Source organism: Oncorhynchus kisutch, linkage group LG30, assembly GCF_002021735.2.
Source record: "Oncorhynchus kisutch isolate 150728-3 linkage group LG30, Okis_V2, whole genome shotgun sequence".
Classification (NCBI taxonomy): Eukaryota; Metazoa; Chordata; class Actinopteri; order Salmoniformes; family Salmonidae; genus Oncorhynchus; species Oncorhynchus kisutch.
The window spans coordinates 17,257,029-17,270,721 of record NC_034203.2 but is presented as its reverse complement, the minus strand read 5'-3'; positions in this window follow the sequence as shown (position 1 = coordinate 17,270,721).

Here is a 13,693-nt window from a genome sequence, read left to right as displayed (position 1 = left end):
GTGTCAAAGGACACTTTGATAATGAATAAAGTTGACTTCATAGCTTTTATTGGGAAGGTTATCAATACGACTTGGGTTGTGGAAAGCAGAAATGCCAGGTTGAAGGTTATTTTGGAGACGGTAAAAGAGATATTGGGGGTAACCAATGTTAAAGTTGAAATGATTGTTGACATGCTGAACAATCCTATGGTTGGAGTGTTTCAGTATGATATAGATATCGTTTAATGGGGTAGGGGGCTTGGGCAGGGGGAGGGTGTGGGTGTGGTAGAAGTTAGTAGGGGTTTGTTTGGTTTTGAACATAGTTTTTTAATGGTAGTACAGAATTGGGCAGATCATAATTGATCGTGCATTCCAGCACAGTAGGTGGTGGCATGCACTTTAAATATTTGGAACGCCATCATATCAAAGAAGAAGAAGGGTAACATGTGGACCAAGATGGCATTGTTCAGAAGCGGGAGTGTTTGAATTAATGTTCCTTTAAATTGAGGAGTTTGTGATATTGCTCGTGAATTTGATGACTGTTCTTCTTTCAACCGTTTTAATTGGTTGCACCAAAAGGTGATTAAGACGAGATGTCATAGTTTTAATGGGCACAAAAGATAACATTTGTACGACTCACAAACACCTTCCCGCGAGCACAGATATAAATGTAAAGTATTCAAAACATAACATGTCCTTAGTCAATACTTAGACTGCATTTTTATTTTTCACTATTACATTTGTGCACACTTTCCAGTTATGTTTCCAGCAGAGAAAGTATCTAGCTAGAGATAAACAATCTCTTTCCAGTTCATAGTCTGGCTGTATGTTGCTTGGTCTACCAGCAGATGGTGGTAGAGGGTGATGTCTTCCAATTATGGACGTTTGAGTCAAAATGTTGCCATTTTGGTCAGTTTCCATATGATTACTTTAGCAGAGATCTGTAGCCTAACGTTAAAGTGCAATTAAGCTTCAAGTACTTGTCACAAACTTGGCTATTTGTCCACACACTACAAATATTGCTTGTACTGAGATACCCGGTCAACTGTATTGACGAGGGTCTGAATGTAATGTAATGCAATTTATATGATTGATGCACTCAGGGTCATCATGTGCATTTCCAATGACAACAAACTGAAGTTATTCCACCATATCAGCATGAGGAGACCTTGAGCTAGAGGTCAGCATGAGGAGACCTTGAGCTGGAGGTCAGTATGAGGAGACCTTGAGCTGGAGGTCAGCTTGATGAGACCTTGAGCTGGAGGTCAGCTTGAGGAGACCTGGAGCTGGAGGTCAGCATGAGGAGACCTTGAGCTAGAGGTCAGCTTGATGAGACCTTGAGCTGGAGGTCAATATGAGGAGACCTTGAGCTGGAGGTCAGCATGAGGAGACCTTGAGCTGGAGGTCAGCATGAGGAGACCTTGAGCTGGAGGCATGAAACCGCTTGCTTTGAGCAGAAAGGGACAAAGTTTTTTTAGATGTATTTTTTGTATTGTTGGACGTAAGACTAAGAACACCAGCAAATCAGCTCCAAGTGATTATCATATAGGAAATATGTACCAAAGTATTCCTACGAATAATAGAGAGATATATGCGATCGTGTAGCATACAAATGTAAGCAAGGTTTGAAATGATGTTTTAGTCAAATATTATATCTGTTTGGGCTTCTTGCATTCAATTTGCAGTCAAATTGTTTACTGTCCCCTCACCATCCGCTCAAGAAAAAAAATCTCCCTGCAGTTGAATCTTGTTGATGATCCCTGCTCTACAGTATACTGTATGATCTGTTCCATTGAGATACCACAATAAAAGTGCATCAGATTGTATACTTGGAATCTTGACAAATACAAGCAAAGCTGGTTTAAAAAAGTGGCCAGTGATATAGAACCCTAGATCTAGAGCCTAGAACACAATGTAGAAGTACAGTGCATCATGCAGTAGGTAGCCATGCATCATATTCAGTGTTTGTAGTGCATCATATTCAAATACAGGCTTCTGGTGTGCTAAACAATGTGCTCTCTAGCACACACTGTTGTTATGGCCAGTGCTGTGCAGGACAAGGCTGTCTACACAGGATCCAAGATCTTCATTCAGGCATCTGTGCAGGATAGTGTATTGATAAGGATTCTGATATTGTCTCCTGTGAGCTATTGCTGTTTTGATGTGCCATGTCCAGCCCTCAGGTACCATCAAGTAGCCAATGTAAATGAGCAGAATCAAACATTTTAGGTTGACCAAGTATACACTCACTTTCACGCACACACATCTCTCTCTCGCTCTCCTGATGGGTTTGGTGTGAAATATTAGAGTTGATCTCAGTGGGACAATTATCAGGACAGATATCCTCCCCCAGCCACTCAACACATATAGACCTCAGATGGATTCTCTCTCTGACGAATGGCCCCGGGTCCTGCTCTCTTTTATTCAGACACAGTAAAAACCATGCTGTGGCACTATATAAAAAATCTGCCATGTTGTAAGAGCACAATGAACAGCACTTGTGAGATTGAGGTTAATTGGAGAGAGCCAAGAGGTCGATAACATGCAAAGTCACTATATTCTGAGTCAGGTAGACTGCTAGAGTTTAATATCTTGCTTTTTCAAATCCCTCTGTGGCCCAGTTGGAATTGTTTCATTCAAATGTAAAACTGTCCTGTATATCTCAAGTAGGCTATTCACAGCAGCCTCAATTGTGAGAAAAATATATAAATAAATGTATAACTAATCAGAGCCGAATTTTCAAATTCGATACGATTAGCTTCTGTATCGCTCCAGTTTCCTCCATTGCTTGTATTAACTAAGCTGTGCTTCACTCTAGTGGACAATTCTCCTTAGACTGGACCCCACGGACATTCTCATTCTGCTGTTTGAACAGTTCCCCAAAGATGAATTCAGTGAGTGAGAAGCTCCCACTCAGATCCAGTTTGCTTTGCATGGGCTGCTTTAGCCCAATAATGGACTAAAGGAGCCTAACATTACTCCTTATAGTCCAAGGACCTTACATGTCTAGTTCTGTTTAAAGGCGAGTAGGCTCTGGAAGCAAAACATTTGCGGTATGGTTCTGGAAACATAAATCCCTCTACTTTCATATCATGTCAAAATAATTGCCCAAATACAAAAATCACACTTACTATATGTACTCTGTTTTAACCGGTTTTAACACAGTTGCAGCCGATTGTATTTTTCAGTGACAACTTGTTTGTGGCGTCCATCTTCCGTTTAATACAATACCCCACAATGACAAAGAGAAAACAGGTTTTTAGACATGTTTTCAGGTACACTTCAACTGTGAGAGACGGAATCTAAAACAAAAATCCAGAAAATCACATTGTATGATTTTTCAGTAATTAATTTGCATTTTATTGCATGACATAAGTATTTGATCACCTACCAACCAGTAAGAATTCCAGCTCTCACAGACCTGTTAGTTTTTCTTTAAGAAGCCCTCCTGTTCTCCACTCATTACCTGTAAGAGCATTGAAGATGGGTCGTGGCTGGGTCTTCCAGCATGACAACGACCCGAAACACACAGCCAGGGCAACTAAGGAGTGGCTCCATAAGAAGCATCTCAAGGTCCTGGAGTGGCCTAGCCAGTCTCCAGACCTGAACCCAATAGAAATTCTTTGGAGGGAGCTGAAAGTCTGTATCGCCCAGCGACAAGCCCCGAAACCTGAAGGATCTGGAGAAGGTCTGTATTGAGGAGTATGCCAAAGTCCCTGCTGCAGTGTGTGCAAACCTGGTCAAAAACTACAGGAAACGTATGATCTCTGTAATTGCAAACAAAGGTTTCTGTACCAAATATTATGTTCTGCTTTTCTGATGTATCAAATACTTATGTCATGCAATAAAATGCAAATTAATTACTTAAAAATCATACAATGTGATTTTCTGGATTTTTTTTATTTTTAGATTCCATCTCTCACAGTTGAAGTGTACCTATGATAAAAATTACAGACCTCTACATGCTTTGTAAGTAGGAAAACCTGCAAAATCGCCAGTGTATCAAATACTTGTTCTCCCCACTGTAAGTATTCAGACCCTTTGCTATGAGACTTGAAATTGAGCTCAGCTGCATCCTGTTTCCATTGATCATGCTTGAGATGTTTCTACAACTTGATTGGAGTACACCTGTGGTAAATTAAATTCATTGGACATTATTTGGAAAGGCCTACACCTGTCTATATAAGGTCCCACAGTTGACAGTGCATGTCAGAACAAAGACCAAGCCATGAGGTTGAAGGAATTGTCAGTAGAGCTCCGAGACAGGATTGTGTCAAGGCACAAACCTGGGGAAGGGTACCAAAAAATGTTTGCAGCATTGAAGGTCCCCAAGAACATATTGGCCACCATTATTCTAAAATGGAAAATGTTTGGAACCACCAAAACTGTTCCTAGAGCTGGCCGCCCGGCCAACCTGAGCAATTAGGGTAGAAGGGCATTGGTCAGGGAAGTGACAAACAACCTGATGGTGACTCCGACAAAGCCTTTATGTTAACTCTGCAGAATTAAGCATTTCTTGCAGTACAATGATACAGCAAATGTAGGCCAGATTTTGACTCGGGAACAGGAGTGGAGAAAAATGATTTCTTTCAGCATCTTGAGAGAATGCGAATGCGCCGTTAGATACCATCTGTAAAGCTTCCCTCGTTATCAGCATCATAAAAGCGGATAGAATTTCAACCACATAAAATATGCGTTCTAGCCGAACTTAAATCTTATCAGAAACATTTTTTTTGTTATTGCATTTTCTCCCCGGTCGCTAAACGTCTTTTCTCCGAAATAAGCAGAGATGACAGCGAACACTTTACCAATGTAAACTAGATTGAAGCATGCATTCTTAATGACATTCTGGTAAGAATGGGTTTATTTAGTCTTCTAGGGAAAATGACAGAAGAGAAGCTGCATATCTAATTATAGACTAACAAATAGCCTACCATAATGCAGGGAATTATAAGCAGAAACATCTAAATCAAGCAACGAGTCTTTAAAAAATAGTTGTAACCTACAGCGCATTTTCTATATTAGTGGGTTAGAGTGGGTTAGAGTTGGGTGCGGGCCTCAGATTTTCACTTTATCACATATAGTCTGGCGATTGCCGACGGGTTATTAGCAATTGGGGGCAGGTGGGGAAGAACAAACAGCTGACCATTGGTGTGTAGTAATTTAGCCTTTTGTTTTATTGAAAAGGATTTCTCGCTGATATGAAAGATTGTTCCTTATGTTTCTAAAACTGTACCGCAAGTGATGCGTGTTAATATTTAGAGCAAGCATTGGTGCTCTTAAAACGCCCCCGGTCATTAGATACTATCATCAATAGGTTTAGCATCTGTGAATTGGGTTGGTATGCCTCAGAGCCGTAAGGGTCGTTCGCCTTTTGAGAAGTGTAACTCGGCCCCCAAAAATTATATTTCACAAAATTTGAACATTCTGTCATAAATAGCACGTTCAACAAAAAAACATGTTTTCCCATCTCAAGAGGCTAAATTTAAAAAATGACATTAGTAAGTGCCTATTAAGTGCCTAATAAAGTAACACGGTTGACTATAACAGGGTTGACGATTTCATCTTAAATCAGCCATATCAGCCTCTTGACAGGGGGAAAGGAAGCTTGTTGTGTGCAACATGGACATAGAAAGAGGATACCTAGTCAGTTGCACAACTGAATGCATTCAACAGGAGTGGAAATTGAATGCAAGCTTCTCTAGCCTGTCTATTTATGGGTAACGAATTGATTCAGTTTTCCACCACAAAACACCAGAAAATTACCAAAAAGAGTAGAACCAGCTCACCTGCTTTTACACTGTTAATTGTTTCTTTAGAAAAAAATATTTAAAAGGAATTGTTTCACGAATTAAAATGGGAGTTCAGTTCACATAACAGGGTTGACTTTAAAATGAGGGACAGGCATAAATTAATCACTAATCACATTACATAAATAATAGTATTCAGAAATTACTTTGTCAAAGCAACAAAATAACTAGGGCTCTACACTGATGGTGAAACTTGGAGACATTTTGGGATTAAGTCTGTAGAAATCTTCCTAGAAGTGACAAAGTCACCCTACTCCCTATGTGGTGCACTACTTTTGACCAGTGCACTATAAAGGGAATAGGGTGTCATTTGGGGTGTATGCTGTGGCTCTGGTGTAAACTTCCTAACAGTAAGCCTTTACTCTACACTTTATTTCACCTTTATTTAACCAGGTAGGCCAGTTGAGAACAAGTTCTCATTTACAACTTGTTGCCAACATTTGTTTTTGAAATGGCAATCACACAGAATAGTTAATGTGATGTGATCTGACATTGTAACCCTGAATGCCAGTTTTTTTTGCGTCACATTTGAAGTGTGTTTCTAGCACATAGGATTTTTTTAACGAATAGTTGACAGCGATATCAATTTAACAAGCCATGGTCATGAAAGGCAAACCTTGTTTGGCAGTTTCTAAAAAGCTTCCTTTAATGCAATGTTGTCATATGTTTAAATTATTCATTAGAGTTATTATAGACAGGAATATCATTATATACTTTGACATTGTTGTCGAAAAATCCCCAAATTCATTTTTATCTCTCAAACATTCATGCATATTTAATGGGGAATGCAAAGAACTTCACAGAGCAATATAATCCCAATATGCAGACACTCGTTATCACTGTCATATGCAATAATTCCTCATACCACTTTGTAAAAAATGAAAGCTTCCAAAGTCGAACCCCAGAGTTTGGATCCCCTGGGTCTTGTTCTTTGTTCTCCGCTGCCCAAGAGACAGGCGCTGTTAACTCAGTGACACTCCTTGATTGGCTCCTTGTTCTCCTCAGGGGCTCCGTTGCCTGGAGCCGTGTAAAGCCATCACAGCTCCAGCAGACCTGTTGACAAAGCAGCAAGATATTTTTAAGGAAAGGGACTAGAAAATGGGGCTATAAACAAATAAGATAGGTATTCATTCCCTTGCTTTACTCTGTAAGTTTATCTCACTCTCAAGGTACATTTATTTAATCAAAGGTAAACCTGCCAAACAAGGCATGGAATTGTATTTGTCTTGTCGAAATGTTTAATTAAAGACTCTGTGTGTCCCCTGTGACTTTAAGATTGCATGAGTGAGCAGAAAATATCTACTACAAAAAAAGCCATTCAATAATGTAGCCTATCGCTGCCAGAAGAAACATAAAAATGGAAAATGAAAGACAACAGAGAGACGACATGCCACATAGAGATCAGCACACTCAATAAGACTCCCTCACAGGGGTACCTACACAGAGATAGAAAGCCAACGCCATAAAAGGGACCAAAACTATTCACCATGACTTTAAACGACCACCCCTCATCACTGTCAAACGCTCCCTAAAACACTTCTGTGAGCAGGCCTTTCTAATCGACCTGGCCCGGGTATCCTGGAAGGACATTGACCTCATCCCGTCAGTTGAGGATGCCTGGTCATTCTTTAAAAGTAACTTCCTCACCATTTTAGATAAGCATGCTCCGTTCAAAAAATGCAGAACTAAGAACAGATACAGCCCTTGGTTCACCCCAGACCTGACTGCCCTCGACCAGCACAAAAACATCCTGTGGCGGACTGCAATAGCATCGAATAGTCCCCGTGATATGCAACTGTTCAGGGAAGTCCGGAACCAATACACGCAGTCAGTCAGGAAAGCTAAGGCCAGCTTCTTCAGGCAGAAGTTTGCATCCTGTAGCTCCAACTCCAAAAAGTTCTGGGACACTGTGAAGTCCATGGAGAACAAGAGCACCTCCTCCCAGCTGCCCACTGCACTGAGGCTAGGTAACACGGTCACCACTGATAAATCCATGATTATCGAAAACTTCAATAAGCATTTCTCAACGGCTGGCCATGCCTTCCGCCTGGCTACTTCAACCTCGGCCAACAGCTCCGCCCCCCCCCGCAGCTCCTCGCCCAAGCCTCTCCAGGTTCTCCTTTACCCAAATCCAGATAGCAGATGTTCTGAAAGAGCTGCAAAACCTGGACCCGTACAAATCAGCTGGGCTTGACAATCTGGACCCTCTATTTCTGAAACTATCTGCCACCATTGTCGCAACCCCTATTACCAGCCTGTTCAACCTCTCTTTCATCTCGTCTGAGATCCCCAAGGATTGGAAAGCTGCCGCAGTCATCCCCCTCTTCAAAGGGGGAGACACCCTGGACCCAAACTGTTACAGACCTATATCCATCCTGCCCTGCCTATCTAAGGTCTTCGAAAGCCAAGTCAACAAACAGGTCACTGACCATCTCGAATCCCACCGTACCTTCTCCGCTGTGCAATCTGGTTTCCGAGCCGGTCATGGGTGCACCTCAGCCACACTCAAGGTACTAAACGACATCATAACCGCCATCGATAAAAGACAGTACTGTGCAGCCGTCTTCATCGACCTTGCCAAGGCTTTCGACTCTGTCAATCACCATATTCTTATCGGCAGACTCAGTAGCCTCGGTTTTTCGGATGACTGCCTTGCCTGGTTCACCAATTACTTTGCAGACAGAGTTCAGTGTGTCAAATCGGAGGGCATGCTGTCCGGTCCTCTGGCAGTCTCTATGGGGGTGCCACAGGGTTCAATTCTCGGGCCGACTCTTTTCTCTGTGTATATCAATGATGTTGCTCTTGCTGCGGGCGATTCCCTGATCCACCTCTACGCAGACGACACCATTCTATATACTTTCGGCCCGTCTTTGGACACTGTGCTATCTAACCTCCAAACAAGCTTCAATGCCATACAACACTCCTTCCGTGGCCTCCAACTGCTCTTAAACGCTAGTAAAACCAAATGCATGCTTTTCAACCGGTCGCTGCCTGCACCTGCATGCCCGACTAGCATCACCACCCTGGATGGTTCCGACCTAGAATATGTGGACGTCTATAAGTACCTAGGTGTCTGGCTAGACTGCAAACTCTCCTTCCAGACTCATATCAAACATCTCCAATCGAAAATCAAATCAAGAGTCGGCTTTCTATTCCGCAACAAAGCCTCCTTCACTCAAGCCGCCAAGCTTACCCTAGTAAAACTGACTATCCTACCGATCCTCGACTTCGGCGATGTCATCTACAAAATGGCTTCCAACACTCTACTCAGCAAACTGGATGCAGTCTATCACAGTGCCATCCGTTTTGTCACTAAAGCACCTTATACCACCCACCACTGCGACTTGTATGCTCTAGTCGGCTGGCCCTCGCTACATATTCGTCGCCAGACCCACTGGCTCCAGGTCATCTACAAGTCTATGCTAGGTAAAGCTCCGCCTTATCTCAGCTCACTGGTCACGATGGCAACACCCATCCGTAGCACGCGCTCCAGCAGGTGTATCTCACTGATCATCCCTAAAGCCAACACCTCATTTGGCCGCCTTTCGTTCCAGTACTCTGCTGCCTGTGACTGGAACGAATTGCAAAAATCGCTGAAGTTGGAGACTTTTATCTCCCTCACCAACTTCAAACATCAGCTATCTGAGCAGCTAACCGATCGCTGCAGCTGTACATAGTCTATTGGTAAATAGCCCACCCTTTTCACCTACCTCATCCCCATACTGTTTTTATTTATTTACTTTTCTGCTCTTCTGCACACCAATATCTCTACCTGTACATGACCATCTGATCTTTTATCACTCCAGTGTTAATCTGCAAAATTGTAATTATTTGCCTACCTCCTCATGCCTTTTGCACACATTGTATATAGACCCCCCCTTTGTTTTCTACTGTGTTATTGACTTGTTAATTGTTTACTCCATGTGTAACTCTTTGTTGTATGCTCACACTGCTATGCTTTATCTTGGCCAGGTCGCAGTTGCAAATGAGAACTTGTTCTCAACTAGCCTACCTGGTTAAATAAAGGTGAAATAAAAAAATAAAAAAATAAAGGCAAGGTTTTTTTAATGACATTTAATGGGAGAAGAGGGGAGAGATGTTCTTTTCTATGAAGCACAAATTGAGTCGACGTGCCAGAGAACCTCACATGGGCACAAGTGTCATCGCACTTGTTTGGGTTTCCAAACTGGGTCCTGGAGGCACCTCATGGGTGCACATTTTGGTTTTTGCAATAGTACTACACAGCTGATTCAAATAATCAACTAATCATCAAGCTTTAATTATTTTAATTGGCTGTGTAGTGCTAGGTCAAAAACCAAAACGTACACCCACGTGTATATGTTGAGAGGAGAGGGTCTGTGTCCCAAATGGCTCCCTATAGTGGACTACATTTGAGTAGAGCCCTAGGAGGTTCAGGCTGCAGCTTTACCTGTTGATCAGTAACCTAATCTGTAGGGTTTCCCAAACTCACTTCTGGAGCCCCCACATGGGTGTACGTTTTGGTTTTTGCCCTAGCACTACACAGCCAATTAAAATAATCAAAGGACCATGTTTGGAAACCCAAACAAGTGCGTTGACACTTGTGCCCATGTGATGCTAGAGATGTGACCCTGTCGTTCTTTCAATTAGTTTGATATTTATGGATGCGACCCAGTCATTCGTTTTTTATGTTCCGTTGCCATGCTCAGTGGCAATATATATTTTTTACCTCGCTAGCACACTAGCTAACGTTATGGCTACACAGTCACGACCTCTGCAGCCAGAATAACAGTTTTTTGCATTGCATTTGTTTCAGCCGTTTATCCCGCTTATACCACAGTTGCCAAAGGAAACAATACTAAGCACACATTTACCGGTAGAAATCCAAATATATATATATATATATTTTAATTTACATAAACAAATTCATACTTTCTCATCTTTTGGTTAATAGAGACAATACCCAGTCATTCAATTATATGCTGACTACACCGGCCACGCGCATGCGTCCACATCGACACCAGACATGATCATGACATGCAGGCTTAAATATCAAAATGAACACTGAACCAACTATACTAATTTGGGGAGTAGTCGAAATACGTATGAAACATTCATGGGTATTTAGCTAGCTAGCTTGCTGATGCTTGCTAATTGTTCCTGGGATATAAACATTGGCTTGTTATTTTACCTGAAATGTACAAGGTCCTTTTTTGCTGGATCTTTGTAGATTATTGACCAATTTTGAGTCACACAAAATTGTGTGTTCTCTCCTCTGACAATTAATCCACAGATAAAAGGGGAAACATAGTTCGTTCCTTGTAATCTCTCCTCATTTAGTCTTCTTCTTCTGTGGATTTTATATGGCAACCAACTTTAAGGTGCATTACCGTGTGGACCTTGTTCATCTTTCAATCACCCACGTGGGTATATGCTCCTAAAAACCAGTGAGGAGATGGGAGAGGAGGGACTTGCGGCGCGTTCTATTTTACACACACAAGCAGTTTGGATGAAATTATTTAATAGCATGTATGGGTACATTTATTTTGCAATGCTTGCGCACGCAACGTGGGCGGTGTGGTCAGCATGTTGGTTTAATATTTAGGGATGCGACCCAGTCGTTTGTCCTTTATGTTCCATGGCAACATTCTTATCCCTTGCTTGCTAACTACATGGGTGTACACACGTACACAGAATAATGGCCACACAACCCTTGTTACTGTGCTGGACCCTTGCATTATACCCATGTTGGGCACAGACCTGGTAATACCTGAATCCCTCAACTCTACTCTCATACAGAGATTAATGACCATGCTATTTACGACCCTTGCTTTATGCCCATGTCTGGCTGTGTTTTCTCCACAGCTCATTTCAGATGCACAGACCTGTTCACCAGAGTCATGGGCTGCTTACCAAATGGCACTATTCCCTATACACTGAGTCTACAAAACATTAAGAACACCTGCTCTTTCCATGACAGAATGACCAGGTGAATCCAGGTGAAAGCGATGATCCCTTATTGATGTCACTTGTTAAATATACTTCAAACAGTGTAGATGAAGGGGAGGAGACAGGTTAAAGAAGGATTTCTAAGACTTGAGACAATTGAAACATGGATTGTGTATGTGTCCTATTCAGAGGGTGAATGGGCAAGACAAAACATTTAACTGTCTTTGAACGGGGTATGGTAGTAGGTGCCAGGCGCACCGGTTAGTGTCAAGAACTGCAACACTGCTGGGTTTTTCACGCTCAACAGTGTCCTGTGTGTATCAGTACGGGTCCATTACCCAAAGGACATCCAGCGAATTTGACACAACTGTGTAATGCATTGGAGTCAACATGGGCCAGCATCCCTGTGGAACAAGTCCATGCCCAGACGAATTGAGGTCGTTCTGAGGGCAGGGGGGGGGGGGGGAATGTAACTGGGTGTTTATATTAAAATTCATTCACTGTGACCTCAGGGGAACAAAACAATTATGCTCTCTACCTTTTGGTGACTTGTGAGTGCACGACAGAGGTAGTAGACTAGAAGGTAGGATGACTGGTTGCCAGGTAGGATGTTCTGAGACACAGGATGCATTTGATGTGCGCCTCACTTCCTTTCCTTCCAGAGTCCTTGGCTCGTTATCATTGTGCATCAGTAGTTTCTCTGTGTGCGTCCCAAATGGCACCCAATTCTCTACATAGTGCACTACTTTTGACCTGGGCTCTATAGGGAATAGGGTTCCACTTGGGACACAACCCTGGTATTTAGATCTGCTCTGGGTTCATCTAGTGGACGGTGACAGTCTTATCTCCCTCGGGGCTCACTCACCTGGAAAGGAAGAAATTATGGAGCTCAGAGCTCAGTGGGGAAAAGGCTAAAAGAAGCTTCCCTTTGTTAGATGCCAACCTTTCATAGTTCTCCTTGTGTATCTGATATCTAATGAGCTGGAAAAGGTTTTGATGTTATATGATCCTTTTATGGAAGATTAGATAAGACTACATTTCATCTTATGCACATTCAAACATTCATGAAGGCAAATGTAAGGGTACATACTGTATGTATGTCAACAACAACATAAAGGTTTCAGTGACCTTTCAACTTGTTGTTGACATATGAATTTCCATGTTTCATAAACATGAGAATTGACTATCCTTTTAGAGACCATTAGGCTGCTCTTTTTGCTTACCATGAAAAATATACACAATATTAAATATGTTTATACCACAGCGTTAGTGAATACTCGTTTATGATTGGCTACAAGGGCATTCTAGACTGGACAGTAAAACCAGATAAAGGGACAGTTGGAAAATATATCGGGACACCTTGCAATCATGACGCAATAAGCCTACTTGCTTCAAAGTTACAGAAAGCTAAACCAACAACCACACACCGAAATTGGATACAAATGTAAATGCAGGTCCAATGAGGGAAAACGCAGTTATCTAGCTAGCATTTTTGTTTGTTTTTGCTGATACTTTTTGGGGGAGTATCTGATGAGCTCATGGTGAGTGGTAAACATGAATTTCTTTGGTCCCTACTGTTGGCTGCAGTCATGACGCAAGTGGTGCTATGCTGTCAAATCCTCCCACGTTTCTAGTTTGACCAGCGGTTTTCAGCAACTGGTATTTTTTAATTCCATTGTCGTATTGGCAGGTTTGCTAGCAACAAACTATTTAGCTAGCTTCTAGCCTATTGTTTGATATGCAATGTGATCTCCTAGAAATGAACAGTGTCAAGTGTTCTGACAAGAAGCCACACTTTTCTAGCTATGCTAGGCGAATAGGGCATTATGAGCTCATTGGTATGGATGTATCCAAATGAATGTCAATAGAAAACAGCTACTTTGCTGTTATTCTGTCTGCAGAGGTCATGACTGTGTTAGCCATAGCTAGCTAGCTAGTTAGCAAGCAAGGGATAAGAATGTTGCCATGGAACATAA